Raw genomic sequence first — 24,624 nt, forward strand, 5'->3', positions numbered from 1 at the left:
CTCAGGTTTACCATAAAACCTGACAGCCTGCCGTAACATTTCAGACTCTCCAGTATGGAAGAAATGAAGCGTGAGGGGTGGGTGACATAAAGAAGGCATCATCCGCAAACAGGCTTATCTTGCAGTGTACCCCGCCCACTTCTCCTCCCATGATCTCCCTGTTTTCTCTAACGGCAGCTGCCCAGGGCTCTATTACCACAGCATAGATCAATGGGGATAGAGGGCATCCCTGGTGTGTACCCCGGCTTAGTGGGAAAGACCCCGACTCCTGCCCGTTTACCACCACTCTTGCCTCAGGCTCTGAGTACAGGGCTGATATCAAGCCTGTCCTCGCGGGCAAATTCCCAAAGATGCAAAGATCTTCCTCATAAAAGCCAAACTCACTCGGTCAAACACCTCCTCGGCATCCAGGGACAGCACCACTGCCCCCTTCTCCCAGACCACCCGTGAGTTCATGTTGTGGAGAGTCTTACGCGTGCTGTCTACACCCTGCCTATTTAACACAAAGCCCACCTGGTCAGGGTGGGTCAGGTGGGGGAGATAGAGTTCCAGACGTGTCGCCATGACTCTGGCAAAAATGTTTGAATCCACATTAAGGAGGGAGACAGGCCTATATGAGGGGCAATCGGCTATATACTTCCCTGATTTTGGTTTGACTGCTATCACGGTTTGGAGAAAAGATGGTGGTATCGTATCCTTACCCCTATTTAGTTAAACAGCTTAGCCAGGGGCTCTGCCAGCATGGACTGGTATTGTTTTTAAAAATCTGCTGTAAAACCGTCGCCTCCTGGGGCCTTTCCTATGTTTAACCTCTTGATAGCTCCCAGCACCTCCTCCTCTGTCACCACCCCTTCCAGGGCGTTCCTTTCCAGTCCATCAGTTTTGGGAGATTGCGACCAGCCAGATATGGTATGTCCTCCACCGGCTGATTCGTTGATCTGGCATGTGGATCTTTATAAAACCCAGCAAAGCAGCCTGCTATCTCCTTGCCCCTCATCTGGGTCTGTCCCTCTCCATCCTGAATGCCCTCCTCTCTGCTTTCCAGTCTGGATCCTCTAACCTTATTTGCCATGAAACTCCCAACAGTGTCCCCCCTCTCATAATATCTCTGCTGGGTGTATCTCATTATTTTGACCACTTCCCCCAATTAAAACTGTGTGGAGTTCCTGGCTCTTGTCCCTCATTTCCCCGAGGAGGGCCTCGCTATCCACATCCATCTGGTTGAGTTGCGTACGCATCGCCGTCTGGTCTACTCAGAGTTTGTTTTCTATCAGAGCCCTTTCCCTCTTTTTATGTGCCCTTTCCGCAATGAGCAAGGCCCAAATGGTAGCCTTGGCTGCCTCCTATACCGTCACCTTGGCCGTCTCCCTGTTATCATTAGTCTCAAAGTAAGCATGTATCTCCTTTTTCAAAAATTCTGGAAGCACCTTGTCCCTCAACAAAATATCATTACATTTCCATCTTTAGCCCCGTGGGGCCTCCGGTACTCGTCAGCTTCCCATTACAAGTTAATTGTCCGACCATGTAATAGCTTCCAGTCTTGGAACCCTGATGTCCGCTTCTTGTTCGCTCGGGACCAGCAGGTAATCAATCCTTCTGTACGACTGATGTGGGGATAGAAAAAGTATAGCCCCTGGGTCCCGGCCAGGCCCTATGCCACAAGTCCACCCAGAAGTGGTCCCGAAGAAGATCCCTCAGGGCAAGATTATCTCTTGTCACCCCTTTCAATCCCTGTGTCATGAACCATCGGACGCGTCCCTTCTGGACTTCCTGGTCCCTGACACATCGGGGCTTGCACTCTGCAGTACTCCCAACATGGCCATCAAACACGGAACGTTGTTTACCAGCTTCCGCGTCAGACATAGCACGTTCTATAAATAAGCCACGCCCCTACGGCCCCGCTCGTCTCAACGCTACCACTTGCTGTGGCTAGACGTGTGCTGCCGTAGTTCACTCTCGCTGACTTCATTGATTCCTGGTTCCTGGCCCCTATTTTTTCCCTTCCTCATTCATTCCTTCCTCTTATACTTCCTGTATCCCAGACCTCCGTGTACCCGTCTCCGAGTGCACTCTTCATCACTTCCAGGATTTCCCGGACATTCTGAATGTTCCAGGAGTCGAACAATGAACGCACGCTGGAACCTGAAGACGTTCGCACTGGGTTATACAAGACCTGAACTGTACGCAAGAAGACTCCTTCAAAGAACTCCAGTAAACAAAATAGACAGGAGAGAAGGGGGGAAACCTGTGACACCCTGTCCCTTTCCAGACCACCAATCCAGCTAAGCGTCAAGTATCAAATTAAAGTCACCTCCCAGCAGCATCGCACCATCTGCCCACCCATCCAGCACTCTGAACATGTGTCGCAGAAACCCCACTTGGCCCGTATTAGGTGCGTAGAGGGTGTCCAGTGTGATTCAGCTGCCTTTGTATGTACCTTTCAGTCCTTAAACCCTCCCCTCGAGTCCCCTTTTGGTTTTGATCTCTTTCAGATGGAAAGATTTACCAAGGAGTATACCCACTCCCTCCTTCCTAGAGGATTTATGAGAGGCCCAGTAATTGCCACCTATTTCTTTGCCTCTTATTGCTGATTCCGCCCCCTGCCAATAATGTGTCTCTTGCAGAAAGAGAATAAGGACTTCTGGTTGTGAAACATATTACTGGTGAGGGATCGCTTGTTCAGACAATTCAAACCCTTAACGTTCAGCGTACTAACCATCCCTGCAACCATTCTCACCACTTACTCGTTGCCCATTAATCCTTGTGTATCCAATGAGTCCAGAGGCTTACCCTCTAGTCGGGATCCATGACCAACCTTGACTACCCCCCTCACTCCCTTCCCCCCTTGGCCTTCCCCAAACCCCTCCCTCCCCACCTACCCCTTCCACCCTTCTCCTATTTTGAGGTGTCCATCTCCACATCCCAGTCATTCTGGGAATGGTCAACGAACAACCAGGGGCTCGTCCCCCACCTTGTGCATCCTTTAAGCAGGCCTGAACACTCCTATTTCCCTGGGCCGGACAGTGGAAGTTATTTATGCCCCATTAATGTCAAATGTCAAACTTAAATCCGTGCCCCACCCCCGATCCCACTGCCCCCTTTTTAAACTGCGAACTTTCAGCCTTGAAAACATCACACAAATTCAAATAAGAGAAACTTCAAACAGAATACAGCGCTGGCTCTCCTCCGATCAGCATTGAACGGTCTAGCATCAACAACTCTCTGGCTGGATAGCCCTCATCGGGCTGCCGTACGTATCAGGAGCATCACTGAGAAGATGTAGGTAACCAACAGTCTCTGTCGCCTTGGCCTCTCAAGTGTCGCCACTGCACGGTGGGGGGGGGGTATTCAGTTTCTAAAATATTAGGCCTCCTTTAGCCTTTCGCTTTCTGCAGGCTCAATCAGGGCCTCTGGGCCCTCGTGCAGGGTCCATACCCTGTCCCACCGAAGAACCCTCTCAACCTCCAACCAGATCTTCCGTAACCCTTTGAATGTCTTCATCCGCCACCAGGAGGTGTCTCTCCCCCTCTCATTCGAACACCACTGAGAATGGGTACCCCCATTGGTATTTAACCCCTTTACCCTGCAGCCATTTGTTGAGGGCCCCACACTTTTTCCCTCTCAGCAGGGTGTGGGCCGAGAGGTCCTGGGAGATGGCCACCTTCAAGTTGCCGTATTGTATTTCCCTTAGGCTTTTAGCTTTTTCAAGGATCCATGCCTTGTCCCCATAATAGTGTATACGGGCCAGGATTATGCGAGGGCCATGGGTTCCACCTGCACTCTATCTGTGCTAGACTCAAAACACATCTCCCGTGCACCCTCAAGATCTACCCATACATGTTCCCCCCTTCGGCTCGAATCTGTAATGTCCTACCATCCACCAGCAGGCTCCCTCAAGGGTCTGCATCTCCCCTTTCTTCGTCCCTTGTGCGTAACAGTGGTAGTCGGTGGCCGGCGTGTGGAGGAGTATTGTCTCACTCAGGTAGTTTCTCTGCTCCTCTGCCGCGTTGTGCCCGGGGACCTCAAGGACTTACGACACCCCTCCCGGGCCGAATGGGTGTGTCGTTGATCAGGCTATCCCCTACCGCTTTTTGCCATTAAGTTCCGGCTCCTCTCCAGTTAACCCTGCCTGCATGCCCTCGAGTCCCTCACCTCGTGGGAAGCCCGACCCCTCACCGATGCAGTCGGATGAGGCACGCTCCTGGTCGGCCTCAGGTGGTCATGCCATGTCTAAGGGAGGCCTCCACGCTTCAGACGCCTCTCCCACCATTGATGTCAGGCACCTCAGAGGTCAGGGAAGCTTGGTCTCTGCGACGCTGTCAGGATCCCTTCAGTCACTGCCTCAGCAGCCCGGCCTCCGCCGTTCCCAGGGCACACTTCTTCTCTTCATGCACAGTGTGGAGCACGACTGGCAGGAGGAACGCCAGAACGCCACAATCTGCGTTGTCTGCATTCAGGGCACAGAGGCTGTTGCTGGGTTTCTTTCCTTGGTCCCCCTACCGACACCAGGTTCTGATGCAATAATATCCACAATTCAAGCGTGCTTGAGCCTGCTTTTCACTATATCTCTAACAAGGCAGGTGACAGAGCTCTGGACTCAGGCAGCCATCTTGCGTGCGCCCCCTGGTGGCCTCTCAAGCACATTTTTAATCGAGAGATTTGTACAGGCGATTTTACAGTTCCATTGACCATAGATCATGTCTAAGACACCCATATTATTTTCAAATAAACCGTCGCTTTGTCATTTGAAAAATCCAAACCCTCAAGTCAACACTGGACATGATGACAGTCTTTGTACTTCTCTTAATTCTGTAGAGGTTCTTCCTCCTGTAAGATCATGTAAACCTCCCACAAAGAGGGCCATTTGGATTACCTGTCACTCGCTGAGCTAAAATGCCCGAAGGGACAAGATAAATGCAGGTGGTATTCATACCACTTAAAAGAGATTAAACATGATTGATGCTCATCCCACACTATTTCCAGGTACTTATTTACCAAGAGAAGAGGGTTTAGTCAACAAAAGAGAGCTGGGTCTTTCCTCACAGAAAAAAGCAATTATCTATGATCCCTCAAGAGTTTTGTTCTCCAGACCATCTGCGCTCCAAAGTGACCCCTTCTCAACAATGATGTGATATCTTTGCTGGTGAAATAACCACAATCTTGAGTTTGCACCATACTGAGCAACGGGTTATTGGAACAATTTGGCAAATGTTGATACAATTGGGGTTTCACGCTTATTTAGTAAGGGTACTCGAGACATGGACCCTTGCTCCCTGTGCCTAGAGAGACATGCACCAACCACACTGATATTGATTTTGGTACATTTGTTCAGAGGAGAATTGCCTGGCACTTTGGTGCTGGACTTTCCCAGTGGGTCGGACCAGTCTGATATGCAAATCAATGTTCTCAGCAGGTGTGGCACTGCAAGCTAAATTGGGATTGTAGACTCCCCTGTTTGAGGACCATCTCATAGAACAGGATGCTGGACCTACTTTCTTCCCAGTAGAGTAACTTGTACATTTCTGTCCCCTACTTGTTGGATCTATTTAATCCTTTTATTATGAAACATCTAGGAGTTTGCACACTTATATGGAACCTGTCTCGGCTTAAACCCCCTTTCCTCCTGCACATTTAAAGATCTTGGCTTGATGGCTCCGATGCAAAGCCCTGTTAAGGGATTTAGTCAGTTTATATCTGGCCACCAGACAAGACCGAATGGCACTGAAGAAGAGCCTTGATTATCTCAATTGATGAAACCAGCCCTACAGTCTTCAGATTTCACCAAGTAACTACAAACCCATTTGCAATCTCCCTCTTCTGGCAAAGCTCTTTCAAAGGGTGGTGAGAACTATCTTCAGCCATCCATACATGGGATAAATCTATTGATTTGAGCAGCCTCAGAAAGTGGGACTCAGTGATAGGACATAATCAGCTAATGGCTCAGAGCTAAAAGATCTCAATAGTTATTCTCTGTGAGCCAGAGGAGAAATCCCATTCCATAATCCTTTTGGACCTCTTGGCAGCCTCTGATATGGACAGCCATTGCATTCTGGTTGTAGGAATATTGCTAATAGACAATATGGTTAATGTCTTGGAGTGGCTTATTTTCTTCATCATGTGTCTGGGTAGTGGTGCCACTTCCTTGCATATCATCCTTTCACCCATATTTATGTGGCGTACCTTATAGATCTGCATTGCCTCATATGCATTTTTAATTTATAAATCTACTCTTCAATTTCCATGGTTGAGCCCTTCGGGCATTCACATTATAACTACTCTGATGATGAATTGTCCCTTGTAACACTTACAGTCAGAGCAATTTCCAACCTGTATGTGTCCTGTTAGCTCGTGGGTGAGCACCAAGTTGTTGAAATGAATTTCCTCCAAAAGACAAGTCACAGTTCTATGTCCAAGCAAAGAATTTATAGTGCATTCCTTCTGAGGCTGAATTTATCCAGCTCCTTCCATCAGCCAAAATATGATCCTTCATTGGAGATCTGGGGCAGATCTTGATCGGTCAGAACAGGGTTCTGCCCGCTTTGGATCTCCAGATGTTTTGGACTACAATTCCCATGCCATCTGGCTATTGACTATCCAGTTTAGGAATGACAGAGTTATAGTCCAAAACCCCTGTTTTACCCGATCAAGATCTGCCCCAGACCTCCAATTACAGCAGTCAGGAAATCAGGATTCTTCCATCTACTGACTTAAAAGAAACTATTTCCATTTGTAGCCTGTCCACAAAGGCTCAGTTCTGTGCTGTATATTGAAATATGATTATGTCAATATGGACTACCTCTAAGAGCCCAAGCATCTGTTTCAATGCCCGCCGGGGGCGTCTAGTGCAACCTCGGGATTTATGATTAGACTTTGTGGCATGGCTCATATTATTCCTGTCCTTCACATCCTGGGCTTGCTCCCTGTCAAAGTATATGTTCACATTTTAGGGAATGTGCATAACACTCCTTCGGGGTCCGATTACAGTTTTTTTGGGCAAGTTCATTTTGCATAGCATTAGCATTAGTAATAGAGTAAAAATGTCCGTAGTGCAAATACGTATTTTTTTCAATGCATTATTTCACATGTGTTATGTTTAGCCTAGTGTGCAGACGGTTCACAATTAGCACCAGGGCACACAATGCTCTGGTGCAAAATGCATTAAAGACAATGCCTGATTCACAGAAACATTTTATAATGGCGCAATCCCATTGAGAAACGCTCTGTGAATTAGGCCCAATGTAATTGCACCGAGATATTATTATCCACGTTCTAGTACTGTGTAAAACTGCACTTGGACCAGTCCAAGATTTCTACATTGATGCCGCTGCGCTTCTTTGAAAATAGCAGTTTTCTTTGCAGAAGCAAGTGCTGCATTATCTACCTTCTCACCGGATAAGATCTTTAAATGATCTCCAGTTGAAAATATCTAAGCGCTGCGTAGCCTGCACCAGCGACTCTTCTATTATCGTGCCAGAAGATTGTGGCATTTCCTCCCTCTGTCTCTTCATGCCATCCAAAACAACGTTTACAAAACAGCTGGAAGCTTATTTTCACACATGCCATCTTGGAATGACAGGACTGCTGACACTGTAATGGTTACAGGTGTGTGCTAGCTCTGTGGTAATTATTGTATGCAGTATATGTTCTTCTTCTGTGGGACAGCTTTCAGGTGCATCATATAATGATATGATTTGATAAGTCATTTATAACGCACCTGTACACAAGTGTTTCTAGGCGTGACAAGACAAGGGAGGGAAGACAGAGGGAGGACAAAACAAACGTTCTTACTAGGCCTTGTGTCATTCAGATCGTGCAAGCGTGATAATGCAGAGTGCAGGGGGGAGATAGAGAGGGAAGTGCTGGGGAAGTGCAATCAGAGCAACATTGCAGCCAGGGAAGCGCAGCACAGGGTAAGTGCAAGGAGGCAAGGGATTCTAGGGTTACAGTTAAAGTCTCAAAGTGTGCAGTAGGCCCGGGGGTAGTGCAGGGCAGCTGGTTGTGGAGGAGCCTGGTACCCAGTGAGACTCTGAGGGTAGACAGGCCACTAGTCAGTGCAGCAGAAAGGGAGGTAAGCAGCACAGAGAGAGAGAGAGAGAGAAAGCAGAGGTGAAAAGGAAGGTCTTGAACTGTTTCTGGAATTCAGGTTGTCATGCTCAAGTTTGAGAGGGGCAAGGAGGCTGTTCCAGAGGGAGGCACCTGCAGAGGAGAGAGATCTACCCCTACTCTCTGCCTGGAGAAGCATCTTACCCTCAGGGAGTTTAAGGTAGCTGAGCGAAGGGCTCAAGAAGTAAAGGGTTTTGGTAGAGAGAGTTGGATGTAGAGCGGGCACCCAGCCCCAGAAGGCCTTGTGGATAATGCAGAGGATCTTGAACTTGATCCTTGCAGCCACCGGGAGCCAGTGGAGGGATTTCAGTACAGGGGAGATACAATCTCTGGGCTTGAGGCCAAGGACAAGTTCCGCAGTGCTTTTCTTGATTAGTTGCAGAGGGCGGAAAGTAGAGGAAGGCAGATTGAGAAAGAGGCGGTTGCAGTAGTCCAGCCTAGAGAGAACCACGTCTCTGGAGACAGTGAGCCTCTGGGGGAAAGTGAGAAAAGAAAGAATACCTCTGAGGAGGTGCAGCTGATAGTGGGCCTTCTTGGCAAAGTCCATGATGGAAGGAGAGAAGGAGAGAGTGGAGTCGAAGATGACACCAAGGTTTTTTGCCTCACATAAAGGTGAAGGAAGAGGGCCCAAGGAGGGCGGCCAGAGTGAGAGAGGGAAAGCGGGAGCAGGAGTCCCAATGAGAAGGATCTCAGTCTTACTGGCATTAAGGCAGAGATCGTTGTAGATGCACCAATTCTGAATCACGGATTGTTGAGATGGATTTCTGAACTCTGACCTGGTGGGCAGAGGTTCAGAAGGCCAGCCTAGTTTCTTGGAAAAGGGTAAACTTCTGGACAAGCCAGACCAATCATGGTAGCTTTGGTGTCGGTCAAGACTAGGTCTCAGGAGGGGTGAGGGTGATCGAAAGCTCACAATGAGCACACACAGCAAACAATACGCAAATTACTCTCAGTCAGGTGTATATTAAAAATATGTATACATTTATTAAAGGTCTTTAAAGCAAAACGCAAAGTAAAAATTCAGCAGTAATAAAACCAACACAACACTAATCTAGCAAACATATATGCATCAACCAATGGCCAACAGGGATATTACTTACTACAGTTCTACAACCTGTAAAGAAAGGGGTTACACAGTGTGAATATCTCTGTGGCATTCCTTCACAATTCAAACCCTGACTGAGACACATTCCAGTCCCTAACATGAGGGGAGCCTTGAGCTCAAAAGTCCATTTGGTGCTGGCGCATGGGATCGTGCGGTTAAGTCAAAATGGGGTCTGTTCAAGGGGCTGTAGAGACTCAGGAATATGGGTAAGGCAGTGAAGAATAAGTTCCCACTATTCGAGGAGGATCTGCCCAAGAAGGCAGCACAGGATCCAAGAGTTGGGAATACTCGTGCGTAAAAATGGATGGATGCACCAGGGGCCAGCGGAAGGGTTGCAAGTATTCACCGACCCTCGGCGCACTCGGATCATACTTCGGCAGTCGAGTACACTTCGGTTGCAGGTTCAAATCCTGCAGTTGCGCCGCTGTGCAGCTTTCAGGGGCTGCGTTCCAAGGATGATTCCATGGCAGGACAGGGGTGATTTCTACGTCTGCTCCTGATGAAGGGATCAGGACAGTTCTGCTGCATCAAGACTGAGGGCACAGGGGGGCACAGCAGCAAGGCACCCCCGAAGTTCATTACCACAACTAGGCGAAACGTTGACTGCGTATGCTCGGGTTCAGGCGTACTCTCCTAATTCAAGACCTAGGAATGCTAGGTGTACGAAACTCGGTGGGAGAGTGCCTTATAAACAGAGCGTACAGTCTCCAAAGGCTCAAGTAATAACTTGAGACATCCGCGGTTCGAGGGAAAAGGTCCAGTGCAAGCTGGTCAGTTCACTGGGCGGACCAGTAACACTTCCGAAGAGGCCCGCTTTCAGGTTAATTTGGAGGTACCGAGTATAGTTGGTCCCACTATTTCAATGGGTCGAAGCACCCTTGCAGGCCTTCTAGGTTCGATCGGAAACAATGGGTCAGACGGGACAACAGCAGGCTCAGGGTGCCAAACCTTCCAGCGGGTCACCAGCGGTTCCACAGATCTGCTTCGGTGATTCATGATACTTGGCTCCTTTACTAAGTTTTGTGTGAACTCAGAAGATCTACCTTGAATGGGTGTAAGATGCCTTCTCTTATCCAAAATCTCTTTTGCGTCAATCTCCTTTGCGCCACGCACAAGGCATGTAGAAGCCTGAGAAAGTTTCAGTTTGTATGGGGGTCTGCATGACCAAATAAGGAATTTTCTGGGTGTGGGGGACCTGGGGAAGGCAAAGGGACAAGATGGCCAAAGGTCAGAACAAAGGACCTTGTGGCATGGGCATTTTAGGCACTGGCCACTTTCCTGGGCCAAACGCGGTGAACACGGTATGGATCTTTAAAAATAGTTGAAAACACATCAAAAGAAACAGCTGCGACCAGCTCTGTCCAAGGCACACTTGTACATTCACCAAAAATCCTTCGAGGGTGCCTACGGCTTTAAAAATGAAAAAGGGACCCCAGTGCACTGTATTGTAAGGTACTTTGTGCACTGTTAAAATGTTGCTAAAGAATAGCAACAAAGTGAAAGAACAAGGGAAACAAAGTCTCCCAGTACTGACTGTCTTAAGGGCAAGTCAGTTTCTCCATAACAAATTGAGCAAAAGCCCAGCGGAGTACAGCAGAAGGCTGGGCTCCACCGGCAAACCTCAGGCTAGGATGCTCAGACAAAATCAAAAAGTTGTAAGGTTCACAAATTGAGGGAAAATAACCCATAAATGGAAATCTTTCTTAACACGGATAGACAGTCAGGAATGAGTGAGAGAGGAGAGGAGGCTGAGGGGAGCCTGAAAGAGAACTGAGTGTCATCCTCATAACACTAAACGTTAGAGGAGAAGGTAGAGGCAAGGTGGGCTAAAGGGGCCAAGTAGACACTGAAGAGCCAGGGTGAGAGATTGGTGCCTTGGGGAAAAGCACATGTGGATAGAGAGATGGTGGAGCGGAAGGACCCAATTTGGACCTACCAGGGTTGTCCAAGAGGAAGGAGGACAACTCCATTGCCTGATCCAAGATGCTCAGGTTCTCACAGAGTCGATTTATTAGGATGGCGTGATTGACCGTGTCAAAAGCAGAGGAAAGGTCAAGGAAGATGAGGACAGAAGGAAGGCTTGAATTGAGATTAGTGAGCAGATCTTCACGGGTGTTCAGGAGAGCAGTTTCCATGCCTCTGATTGCTCTGAAGCCAGACTTATGTTAATGGAGACAACCAACAGATTCAGTGTGGAGAGTAAGCTGGGAGATGACCAGCTTTTCCAGGAGTTTTCCCAGGAAAGTGATAGACATCGGGAGATAGTTTGCTGAACAGGTAGTATCAGCATAAGGATTTTTAAGGAGGGGTTGCACAAGGGAGTGCTTGAGGAGAGAGGGGAAGCTTCCAGTGGCAAAAGAGCGATTGGAGAAATCGGCCAAGGCTGGAGCAATGGCGTCAATGTGGTCCTTGATGGTTCTGGAGGAGCAGGGGAGCACCTGTTTAGACAACACATTCATAGATCGGACTTGTCTAGAAAACTCATCAGGTGTAGTCAGAGAGAAAGAGGATAACCGAGGAGGAGACAGAGAGGCGTCCAGAGGGGGGCCGAGAGAGGTAGCGGGAGAGGAAAAAGAGAGAGAGGACAGGATGCCCTGAGTTTTAGTGGTGAAGTGAGAAGCCAGAGCCGTACAGAGGTCCTGGGAGGGGATAGCAGAGGTGGAGTCTGTTGATGGATTGGCCAGCACCTGGCAGATTTTAAAGAGTTTGGGCGTGTTGTTAGATACCGCAGAGACGTGGGCTTTTGTATGGGCTCTCTTCTTAGACAGGACAAAGAGTCTTGTATTGCCTTTGGAGCAGGCGGCAGGTCCGTTTGTCAGAGGATGCGCCCAATGCCCTCCACTTCCTCTCAACCACCCTAAACTCGTGTTTCAGGACAGCGAGGTCAGATGAATAATGGTACTTGTATTCCTTTTTGAGGAAATTAAATTTATTTTAAGATGTGTAAATTTGCTTTGAGATGTGTAATCATGTAATTATTTCATTCCTTTGTAAATAAAGTGATTGTAATATGTGTATCTATTGTTGTGTTAAATCATATGATGCAAACATAATACAAAAATATACATAATGGCATTTTATAGTGAACAAATCACTGACTTATAACATTATCACTACATGTATTTTAACTTTGAGCTGTGTGTCATGCAATGTAAAAAGAAATAAGTGAATTAACCCCTTTTTCTATTGTAGGAGTGCATTTTCACTTTTAGATTGTCTTTCTATGAGAGTGTAATTCATTGATGTGCAGTGACAGAAAGACCTGTGGGCCAGATGCAGAGGTGGATTTAACACTTGCCAGGCAGACAAACTGCAAGTGGGCCCCTGTGCCCTGCCCCACACCTTCCAGTCTCTCAGAGACGCGCAGACCCAGCTCCAGCTCCTACTCCAACTTTCCATTTCCTCCATTTCTGGGCCAGTGGAGAGCAGGTGCGGCGGACGTGACTCCTACAAGGAAGAAGGAGCTGCCATGGCCACCGGGCCTATATTTAGCAGGATGCCAGGTATCATTGTCTGCACTCTGTAAATGTTCCTGAAGGCGCGTGCATGCTGAGGCCCGGGTGACACTGCAAAGAAGAGGGAAGTATGTTTCTGCAGCATCAGATCGCATAGGCAGCCAGGAAAACCAAGTGTTACCCCAGTCTCTTCCTTCCTGCTTGCTTGCATTGCGTACTTCACCAACCCATGTTGCTGTGACCTGGGCTCTGGGGGTTTAATGGCCTGGCCCCACACCCATCCCTTGGGGCCCTGTCCTGATTTCCTGGCATTTCTTCTCCTTTCTAGCCCCGCTGCACCATTCTCCCTCCCCTTCTGGTTCACTGGGGCTGAGTCTATTATCTTATTCCCTCGGGTCCCTCTCCCCTTTTCTAGACCTCTGTTTACCACTCTGAATCCCACCCAAGCCCCCGTTCACGATCTAGGGGGTTACTTTGGCTAGGCCCACAACTTCAGCCCCCTGCCAAGATTTTTCTGTCCAAGCTGCACCCCTTCACTCTCTGTTCCCAGGCCTTGGGGGCCTCCTTTCATAGCACAGAGACATTACACATTAGGACTCTTAGGAATCCGAAGCACTGACTGTTACATTTTTCTTTGTGGCCTGCCTGGGTTTTTGAAGGCCCCGTACAACAAAAGACATGCAGAGTCCCTAATCCCTATGGTATGGCTTGACATGAAAAACATCACAGAAAATAACATTTCACTAAGTGACATTGATCTTCAGTACTCTATGGCATCATTGGTATAAACATTAAGAGGTCTTTATGTGTACGCCAAGGGGAGTTTGTTGTGCACTGTATGAATCAACACTATATATTTAATATATAACAAAGTAGCTCAGTAGGTTGTGCACTCGCTTCTGTGATGTGTGTGTGATCTGCAGGTCAAATACTCTAATAGTGGCAAGGTCACCACAGCCTTTCATCTTTCTGAGGTCAATAAATCAGTACCAACTTTGGTTGGGTGATAATTGTATGTGAATATATGTTATGTATAGTGGTTTGGGGAAAGCGCTATTCAATTAACCAATAATGATCATTAAGTAGAGTTTGGTGACTCTTGAGGATAGATTTTATTTCATAGGAAAAGTTTCAAACTGACTTGCTTTTATGGGCTCCCAATGTTGGTAGATCAGGCAAAATGAGATTGCATAATTTGCCCATGATTACTCGCTTTGTTTAAGTAGGCAAACCAGGATTGTGTCCCACCCGGCGATGTAAGAACTTGACCACATATCTTCCCAGGTATACTTCATATCAGTATTTGCTAAGGTTTAGTAATCAAAAGGATAAATAATGATTTGTCTAGCAATGTCTTCATTAGTACACAAATAACATAATAAATTGACCTGACAAGGTATAACCATTATGGAAATGGGTCAAGCAAAAATAATGTGATATGTTTATTTTTCCCATCCTGGATGCAAGGTTTTCACATATAAGCCAAGAAAAGTTTATGTAGTGCACTATATGAATGGACAGTATATTATTAATATGTAACAAGGTAGCTCAGTGGGTTGAGTGCTCACTTCTGCACTGCGTGTGTGATCTGCAGGTCGAAGACTCTAATACTGGCAAGGCTGACTCTGCCTTTCATCCTTCTGAGGTCGATAAATCAGTACCAACTTTTGTTGAGCGATAATTGTATGTGAATATGTTATATGTGTACTGGTTTGGCAAAAGCACTATTTAAATAACCAATAATTATAATTAACTAGAGTTTAGTGACTCATGAGAGTAGATTCAATTTCATAGAAAAACTTTCAACCTGAATTGCTTTTATGGGCTCCAAATGATGGTAGCTCAGGCATGATGAGATTGCATGATTTGCCAGGGATTACACACTTTGTTTAAGTAGCGAAACCAGTATTTTGTCCCAGGCGGAGATGTAAGAACTTCACTACATATCTTCCCAGTTATATTACATATCAGTATTTGCTCAGGTTTGGGAGTCAAAAGGTTAAATAATTATTTTCTAGCAATACCTTGAAAAGTACATAAATCACATAATAGAATAACCTGACAGTATATACAAATTGTTATAGAAACAGGTCAAGCATAATAATGTGAATATACATTTATTTTGCCTATCCTGGATGCCATGTTTTCCTGTGTAAACCAAAATAATTGTGTGGTGTGCAATATATGAATGGAGACTTTATTATTAATATGTAACAACTCTGTAGTTTGGGTGCACTCTTTTAATTACAGCTGTGATGTTTAATATTTGACGTGTGTGGGGTAAGGACACCAGGGACATACATAAAATGGATCTGCATGCTGTAGAAACTATCCTGTAATGTTACATCCTGTGACGTCTTCCCTGCCTATGTTCATATGGCCCCCTTTCCCTCGTTTTTCTTTTTACGACTTTCCCTGCCACGCACCCATGTGTGTCAGTCATCAAACATTGGATGCAACTAACCTTCTTGGAGCCATTTATCTAGGAAATGGTGTGGTCTTGATAAGCTGCTAGTGCCCTTAACCTTCAAACATGTTAATTTCCAACGTTAGTTTTAGTCTTGATCATCCGATGTTACAATGAGAGCAACGCCTGCTCAGGAGGCCAGGCTTTTTCCTGTCACTCAGACCTCTAAACAGAGGTAAATATAATAAAGACAACTTTAAAAAAAGAACTTGTGTGCCAAAAGTTCATCATTGTGCACTTGTGACCGCAATTAACTCCATCCACCCTAAGCTCCACCTCCATGACCCGCCCACCTAAGACCCTTTATCAGGTGCTGCCCACTGGGCCCTTTGCCTTATTCTGCCACAGGCCAGATGCAACCCTTCAGGGAATGATTTATCTCCTTTAAAGACATTATTATGAACGGAATGCTTCTACGTGTATGGTTACTAAACTTTAGAGAGCAGATGTAGCAGGATGGGAGTTAAAACAGCGGAACACATTTTCATCCTCTGCGTGTTTATTTTAATGCATTCAAAACCTTGTATTCAAAGTAGGCAGTACTTCAATTGTGCCAACAGACATCAACCACTTGCCGACATACATATATCAGTCCAGCTATAAGAAATGAATGTTGATTTTTAGAAATGTATTTTGTGGTTGTAATCATGAAACTGCATAACTCAAGCTTGATATGGAACATGGTATCGGTCATGGTGAACTGCAATGTAATGCAATCTTGATTCATAACCCTCCCAAAATCCAGTGCTCTTGTGTTACAACCAAAGGGATGAATTGAAGCAAGCCAGAATGGATGGAGGGATGCTGTTGCAAACATGCATTGTGATCTTGAGCAAACATGATATTCCGAGCACTTGTTCTCCAGACAGGAAACCTTTCTCTTGTGCGGGGATTCCTCTTCAGCCTCACCCACAATTCCCAATACTCTATCCTCCAGAAGGTTTTGCTGTACATTGATTTAACTTAGCTCTCTCTCCAGTTTCGACCTTAAAATATCCCACTGCAGCCCCAGCTATACCTGAAAGCTTTCTGTAATTAGAAAATTGCAGATTTTGAACTTGCATATAGCTGCTTGCCAGCGGCACACTTTAGGCTTTGGAGACTTTTGAATGGCATTTTGTCCTGTTGGCCATAGGCCTCAAGTGCTCTTTCACAATCTCACAATTTTTCTAAGACAATGGGCCTCATTACGACCCCGGCTTTAGCCGTGTCGGTTAAAATGGCACGGATGCCGCCAGAGTTTCTTTTCCCGGCGCCTGGCTTTGGGGAATAATCGGGGCTTTAAACCCCCTGCGGTCCCAGAAGCCAGGCACCAGAAAAAATTACTCCCCATTCCCATACGAGTCCCATAGGACTCAATGGGAATGGAGAGAACGGAAGCACCGGCACCTTTCATAACGGGTACCGGTGCTTCCGTCAAAAGCTGTGAGCGGGTGCCGTTCCACCTGCCAGGTCACACCTGGCGGGAGAGACGGCACCTGCCCGTAGAACTCGGAGTGTGCCGGTCCGGTAACTACAGTGCTGGTAGCTTACCAGCACCGTTGTTAACGGACCGGCATACTCATAATGAGGCCCAATGTCACATTTTGATATGATGTAATTCAAATTCAAAAGTTAAAACTAGAGACATGGCATTGGTATGGTGTTTCCAGTGCTAGAGACCTTCTAAACTGCCCTTTGGACATTATGGCCCAGCATAGATGCCGTGTAAGGTACATTCGGATCACCAGAAAAATAAAAAACACTTGCACACCTGTGATATCAAGGATTCCAAGAAGGTTTGCAACATAACAAAGGTGTATAAGGGGTGAGATGTGAAGTGTGCATCACTTTTGCAAAAGAGTGTCTGCTAATTCTCTGTATTGCATTGTAATGAACAAGCTTTTCTGAAGTGGCACAAGATGGTATGTGACTCTCAATTCATGACAAATGTTAAAAGTTAGGGTGACAATGCTTACTCCCACAACACTGCTCATCCATTCAACTCTCTTCACTCAATGCTTCATACTCCATCCAAAGTGACTATATGCCATCATTTACAGGAAGAAGACATTAGTGTTTAATCCAACTAATAGGCACTCATAGTCATTGTCAACAGAGGATAGCACAGGGGCAACGCGCTGGTTTTGAAAACAAGACCACGAACATCAATAGAGGTTTGTTAGGGGTGCACCCCAGGTCCAGCCGAGCCGCTCTGGGAGCCTGCGGGTGCGAACTCGTGGAAGGCCTAACTGCTTCCCTCAGCCCAATCAAGAATGCCAGGTCCACACAAGAGGCAAGGAATAACTGTGGTTTATTACAACCAAAGCACCACAGGGATCACATACATGGAAGGATGTCCCCGCATCTCTCAATGGACCCTGGCTAGCAGGCCAGTTTTGATACCAACTGACATCACAGCTGTCGTTATAGTTGGGAACCGTCTCAAAAGCCTATATTCATTTGAGGTAGGCCGTTGGGTAGTAGGTCCCATATAGGAGCCTATATGTGTGCAGTGTTATTGGATGAGGCAGGGTCAGGTGGTACGCTTGGCCTTTCCCAAAACGTTGTTGCTCGAAATTTGTTATAGTGAGCAAGCCCCGTGATTGGCCGGTGACCCCCACTGTCCACCCCTAGGGACATTGGTTATGATTGCATGAGCCACAAGCCCCCAAGCCTGGGACTAACCTTGTTCCCAGCCATATCACCTGTGAATGGTGCCTTGTGCAATTATGTATCTGCAAGGTGCAACTATGCGTCAGTGTCATAACGGTGTGAAGCCCATAGCTGCAATGAGTGTGCCCTGGTTCCCAACGCAGGACTGTAATGTGACTGGAACAACTTTGTTACAGCTATTGTCTGGATGGCGGAACAGGTTGCTCTTCCCAGACACCAATCTTGGCAGCTCCTCAGCTCGGCCAGATCACGTGCTTGGAGACCACGTTTGGGAGCTCAGGGTCTTGAATTATTCTGTATTTTTTCGGAGAGCGCACCCCTCCTGCAGCCGGTGTTACTTTGGTTCAGAGTGAGGAATGTCATTTGCAACATTGCGACCTTGGTGGCGGCTTCGCTCCTGCCACAACGGTTCTGTTTGCTCAGCATTCTGTGATGCTCGGGGCCCCTTTCCACGTTGATTACGGCCTACTAAATATCCTAAATCATGGTCTGGCTTCTACTGTGCACATATTCTTATAGTCTGTAGGTTAGTACGTTATGGCTGTCAGGTCTCGTGGTTGCTCCTGCCGTACCTTGGGGTTATTTGCATATGAGCGTCTGCAAGCATTTACACAAACTCTTCTTGCTTCTTGCATTACCGCGATGCTGTATCAAGCCTAATGGCAAAATAATGTATGTGCAAACAGTATGCATATGTCACTGTCCTCTAACTATTCAGCTGTATACCAGTGTTCTTCGTGTAGTTGGATGTATGTGTGTGTCCAGGGTGTGTGGATAGCACGTGTGCTTCATGTCTAACACAGATAGGGCCTCGTGGCGTCTTCAAAGACGAGTGGCTTGCTTTCTGGCGTTTAGTCGAGTCTGTCCATGTAACCTTCTCCAGCTACGTCTTGTGTCTCCTCGTTCACTCTGGGAAAGATTTGCACTACTGCCAGATTGTAGGGTCTGCTGGGAGGTTATCTCTCGTGATAGCTGTCCATTGTGGGAGCCGTGGGAATTGGCCTGAGTTCGTATGAATGGCGGTCATATTGTCTCGGGTACATCTTCCTGTTGGAGGGTCTTCCGGTACAGAGGGCATGTTCTGATTCTCCTCTTCAGGTTTGAATCCCGGATCCGTGCTTAGAAACCGAAGTCAGCCTTTAAAAATAAAAAACAATACAAATGATTCAAATATGGTCTGGGAGATTTCAGGAGCACACAATATTGTTGCTAGCCAGAACAATCCATACACAAATGGGGGCCGCTGTGAGCAGAGCTAACTTTCAGTTACAAGAAGTGGCAGCACTGGGAATTCCCTTCAAGAGCAATTCTAAAATAATGAGCATCGACACTAGACCTGACATTGCAAATGTAAAGGGTGATCCTTTTTTTGTCCCTTGGGTAATCACAGAACAAACTTACCATTTCCATTTACAAAGCCAGACTTGGTATTGCCTGGGTCTATATCCCAAGCACATAGTAGGCTTCCACTGACATCTTTGTAATGTGAAAAACTGCCTTCATCACATCTATATTTTGGGATTTTCACATGAATATCATGCACTCTGTCACCTGACATGCCCTGATATGTCAAAGCCATTCGGGCATTTGATGTGAGATACCTATCATTTGGTTGTGTCTTTTCACACTACTGGACATAAGTGGGCATGCTGTTGAAGGGGAATGTCTGGGTTTTTGTGGTGTATTGCCTGCGAGCTTTGGGCATATGTCAGTCCTAGGCATTGGTGCTTTGTGTCAAAAGTGTCAGCAGGAATCACTGGACATTGATGACAGTGCTTCCGTCCGGCAGGAGGGGTTTAGGTGGGAAAGGGCAAATCAGCATCCTACCCTTGGCTTTCTGTTATGATGTTTAATACATAGAATGTTGTTGTGTACATAGTTCCACATTGCATAACCTGTATATAGTTCTGTTGCCTCAGTAACATCTTCATGTATGGTTCTAGAATGTCAATACGAACCATACATGGAGATATCCATTTGATGAAGGTTGTCCTCCTCGGGGGCTCTCCAAATAAGCCTACATTTACACATATAAAACTGTATATTGACTTATTATACCACAATAAGTACTTCGTAACAATTGGCGACGAGGAGTTGTGAAAAGGAGGGGGCCCCCAGATGAGATGTTGTCGCTGCGTGACTCAGCCGTGATGTACAAGAAGCAAAATTTGATGAAACGCAATATGAACTGAATCCAACCACAATTTCAGGCAAGTCAAAGTGTGCGGTGTCTGAACGAATGAACACCAGATGAATAAGAAGTGCATTTAAAGATTTTACTTACATGCATCCTTTGAACGGTGTGCGCGAAAACAAGAGGCCAACCAAAGACTATTAGAGAAAGGAACCATTACGCTACGGCGTGACTACGTAGGACCGTTTACAAATTGAAGTGAATGAGATGTTTCTGGGTACTAGAGTAAAGCACCCTGCAACGTGACTTGCGTGTCGCCATTTTGTTTATGGATTACCATGGTTACTGTTTGACGGAGCGTTAGAAAGCAACACAGAAGCTTTATTAGGAAAACTAAACTACGTGCACGCGTATTAAAGGAAAAATATGTGTGCCTCAGGCTTTGTATAATTGATCACAGTGAGACAACATATTTACCATACAAGTGGAACAGGTGGCACAATATAAAGAGGAAAAGTGGAAGAATGCACTCTGCAGAGTAAACATGTATAATCTATTACAGTGAGACAAACATTCACTATACAGGTGAAGTGGAACAGGCGGCATAACAAAAAGAGGAAAAGTGAAAGAGTGCACTCTACAGAGTAAACAGTTACAAAGACTGAAATAAAAAAGAAAAAAAACGAAAGAAAATGCAAAAAATTGCAGCCCCGATCAAATTCTTGGCACTACCTGGAAACCCAATATGTACTTGGGAACAATGGCAGGACAACTTCCAAGTATACTTAAGACCAATTGGAGGCTCCAAATTTAATGATGACCTAAAGGAAGCCACACTACTCAATTGTGTGGGTGCAGAGGCACTTAGAATTGTCAGGACATTACTTGACTTGGACAGCACAGAAGAAGGTTCAGGAGATTCTTCAAGTGGGGCCAAGACATATGAAACGGCACTTGCAAAACTAAACAAACACTTTGAAAATAAAACCAATATTGTTTTAGAGAGGTACAGATTTTTCTCGAGGAAACAGAATAAGAGTGAAAGCATTGACACCTACAGCTGCCTTAAGGGGTCTGTTGTCCGTGAACATCTAAAGGGAAAACAGGAATGTGAGAAGGCACCTAAGGAGCAAACCTGTCACTTTTTAAACACAAAACACGGGGGGCTCCTTTGCCTGTGGAAGGTTTGGATTCGCAGTACCCTGGATGGTGCAAGGTATATCACGCTGTCAAGCCAATTCAAACAATGTCAAAATGAAGTACATGGAAAATGTTGTCCACCTGTGCTTTCACGGGAGTAGCAGATAAATATTTGAGGGATCAACTAGTTCTTCATGTGGCAGATCCACGCATCCAACAACGCTTGTGGCAAGCAAAGAATCCGACACTGGAGCAAGGAACTGAGATTGCCAGATCTATAGAGCTGGATGAAACGTGCATGAAAGAGGTCCAGAATAAAGTCGAGAGTGTCGAAATAAAATCAGTACAAGGCATAAGTGATGGACAATATGGCAATGAAGAAGAGGATTTGGTTGCCATAGTAAAAAGGATTATCAAATCAGATATTGGAGCCAGTTCCAGACAAGAGAAGGAGAATACATATAGACCACAAAACAAATGTTTCAAATGTGGGTGGTACAGACACTTGAATGTAGAAAAAGATTGTCCGGCTAACACGGCTGAATGTTATGAATGTGGACAGATCGGTCATTTTGGCAAAGTGTGTCGCAATAACAGAGGAAGAGGTAGATTCAATACACAATATGTTAGAAATGCTGGTCGCTGTGGAAGAGGAAGAGGCAATATGGCAAGTATAAAAGCTTTAGAGGAAATTGGTGGTCCAAGTAGTTTGTTAGCAATTACAAAAGGATTTGAGGATGAAGTACAAATACTAGCTTTCACACCTAATGAAGGTGGTTTGGGGCCATGGGTTTTGTTGGCTATAAATAGCATAACATCACAAGTTATGGTTGACACAGGTTCTCCATATACCATGGTGGATGTGGAAACATATTTGAATATACTTAAACAAAGAATGGAAGAATTACAATTCTTCCCCACCCTGCACCATACTGCTGCCCCGAGCCCTCCAATGAGCTTCTATCCGCTCCCTGATTCAGCCTGAGGCTGAATCAGCTGATGTGCTTCATTTTTCCGCACTCGCAAGAAACAAAATGTCGGGCGCTGCACGGGCCCACAACGAGGCTTGGAAGCAGCCACGTTGCTAGGCAACATCCAGCCCTACTTGAAACCACAACTTTTGCCGGCAGGCGGAAAGCCGGCGGCCCGGCGAAGGCCAGGAAAAGGCCCTGTTTTGCCCTTGAGCCTACTCATTGTCCCCAGCGAGGTGGAGAGGGCAGGAGCCCCCACCAACTGGCAGCATACCCTCCAGCCCAGCATCGCACCACGAGGACCCGCCCAAGCAGACCTTTCAATCCGGGTGAGATCTGCCCCACCCTGCACCATACTGCTGCCCCGAGCCCTCCAGTGAGCTTCTATCCGCTCCCTGATTCAGCCTGAGGCTGAATCAGCTGATGTGCTTCATTTTTCCGCACTCGCAAGAAACAAAATGTCGGGCGCTGCACGGGCCCACAACGAGGCTTGGAAGCAGCCACGTTGCTAGGCAACATCCAGCCCTACTTGAAACCACAACTTCCGCCGGCAGGTGGAAAGCCGGCGGCCCGGCGAAGGCCAGGAAAAGGCCCTGTTTTGCTCCTGTTATGCGCATGGTTGCGCACGTTTGCAGGAGTTCCGAGATCAACAATAAGTTCCATTCCAATGAGAAGACACCATGCCCAAAGAGGACCTCGCTTAAATACTTAACCCAGCATCCATAGCTAACTGACAATACGCATCTGCAGGCAGCCATGCCTGTCTCAGATGAGCCTGAACATCACAAATAAGGTAACTTGTAACATTCTTACGCGCTGCCATTACCACTCTATCCCTCCGGATCGTGCCTGATCGTGTTACACATCTTGGTCGCTAACAGACCACATTCACTGTGTTGTGCCTTTGGTCGCTACTAGACCATATTGATTGTGTTACACCTCTTGGTCGCTAACAGACCACATTCAATGTGTTGTGCCTTTGGTCACTACTAGACCATATTGATTGTGTTACACCTCTTGGTCGCTAACAGACCACATTCACTGTGTTGTGCCTTTGGTCGCTACTTGACCATTTTGACTATGTTATACCTCTTGGTCGCTAACAGACCACATTCACTGTGTTGTGCCCTGGTCGCTACTAGACCATATTGATTGTGTCATACCTCTTGGTGGCTAACCGACCACGTTTACCGTGTTGTGCCCTGGTCGCTGCTAGACCATATTGATTGTGTTACATCTCTTGGTCACTAACAGACCACATTCACTGTGCTGTGCCTTTGGTCGCTACTAGACCATATTGATTGTGTCATACCTCTTGGTCGCTAACTGACCACATTTACCGTGTTGTGCCCTGGTCGCTACTAGACCACCTTGATTGTGTTGCACCTTCTGGCTATTAGCCAGAAACTACCCAAATCCATACTCAAACTATTCCAGCCTGGCTAATACTCATCATGGTCCCCTTCTGCATTATGCCCGACTGCACACCATGTAGCAACAATAGCTATATCCCTTTCAGTAATGGACTCGCTAAGCTTGGCTGTCCTAGACATCACCCCATTCCCTGCCCAAAACCCTTCCTACCTTCCCTACCTCCTTTCCCCCACAGCGCATCCTCAGAGCATAGTACTAAAATGAGCGCCACTTTAGGTAACACCCCACTTAACCTTGCTACAGATGACCACTCTGACAACATCCAGAACTTGCACAGTTCGATTGAACACTACCCTACAGCCCACCCTAACCTCATGACCCGCAACGATAGACTAGGTTGTAGACTCCCTACCCTACCTAGCAAAATGGCCACAAATCAATTTACTAAAACCACTAATAAAAATACTACTGCAAACTCTGTGCCACTTAAAGAAGCCTTACTCAATGTTAGATCCCTTGTGGCCCACCCTACAGAAATCGCAGACATCATTTGCTCAGCAGACCTGGATTTCCTCGCCACCACTGAAACCTGGCTCCATACTGCAGCAGGCCCCTCTTTATCTCTCGCAGTTCCAGACAAGTACTCCATCCTCAGGGCCGACAGACCAGTTGCCCGTGGAGGAGGTGTAGCTCTCATTTTCAAATCCTCGCTTGACATTAGATCTGTGACCTCCCCTCCTTTAAAATCCTGCGAACATCTATCCATTAAAATTCAAACTTCCCCCAAGAACTCCATCACCCTGGATCTATTATACAGACCCCCTGGGCCCATAGGTTTATTCGAGGAAGACATAACCTCCCTCATAGCCGAAAAATCTAAACCTCTATCACAGAATATCATTCTCGGTGACTTTAACTTGGGGTACAATGACCCCCATGACACTCCAGCATCTTCCCTTGCCAATGTACTTGATGAACACAACTACACTCAACTTAACACCTTACCCACACAAATCAAAAAGGCAGAACCCTAGACTGGCTCGCTGCACACAACTGCAACATCATCTGTAGGGACCCACAACCACTGATATGGACCGACCACTTCCTACTCGCATTTGACATCAGTACCAATAACCCCCTCCACAGACAACACCCACTTGCACCAGCATGCCTGACAAGAAACAAATGGAACATCACAGCTGAAGCCCTCATCCCACTGG

Source organism: Ambystoma mexicanum, chromosome 14 (genome assembly GCF_040938575.1).
Source record: "Ambystoma mexicanum isolate Mex_15411 chromosome 14, UKY_AmexF1_1, whole genome shotgun sequence".
NCBI classification, from domain to species: domain Eukaryota; kingdom Metazoa; phylum Chordata; class Amphibia; order Caudata; family Ambystomatidae; genus Ambystoma; species Ambystoma mexicanum.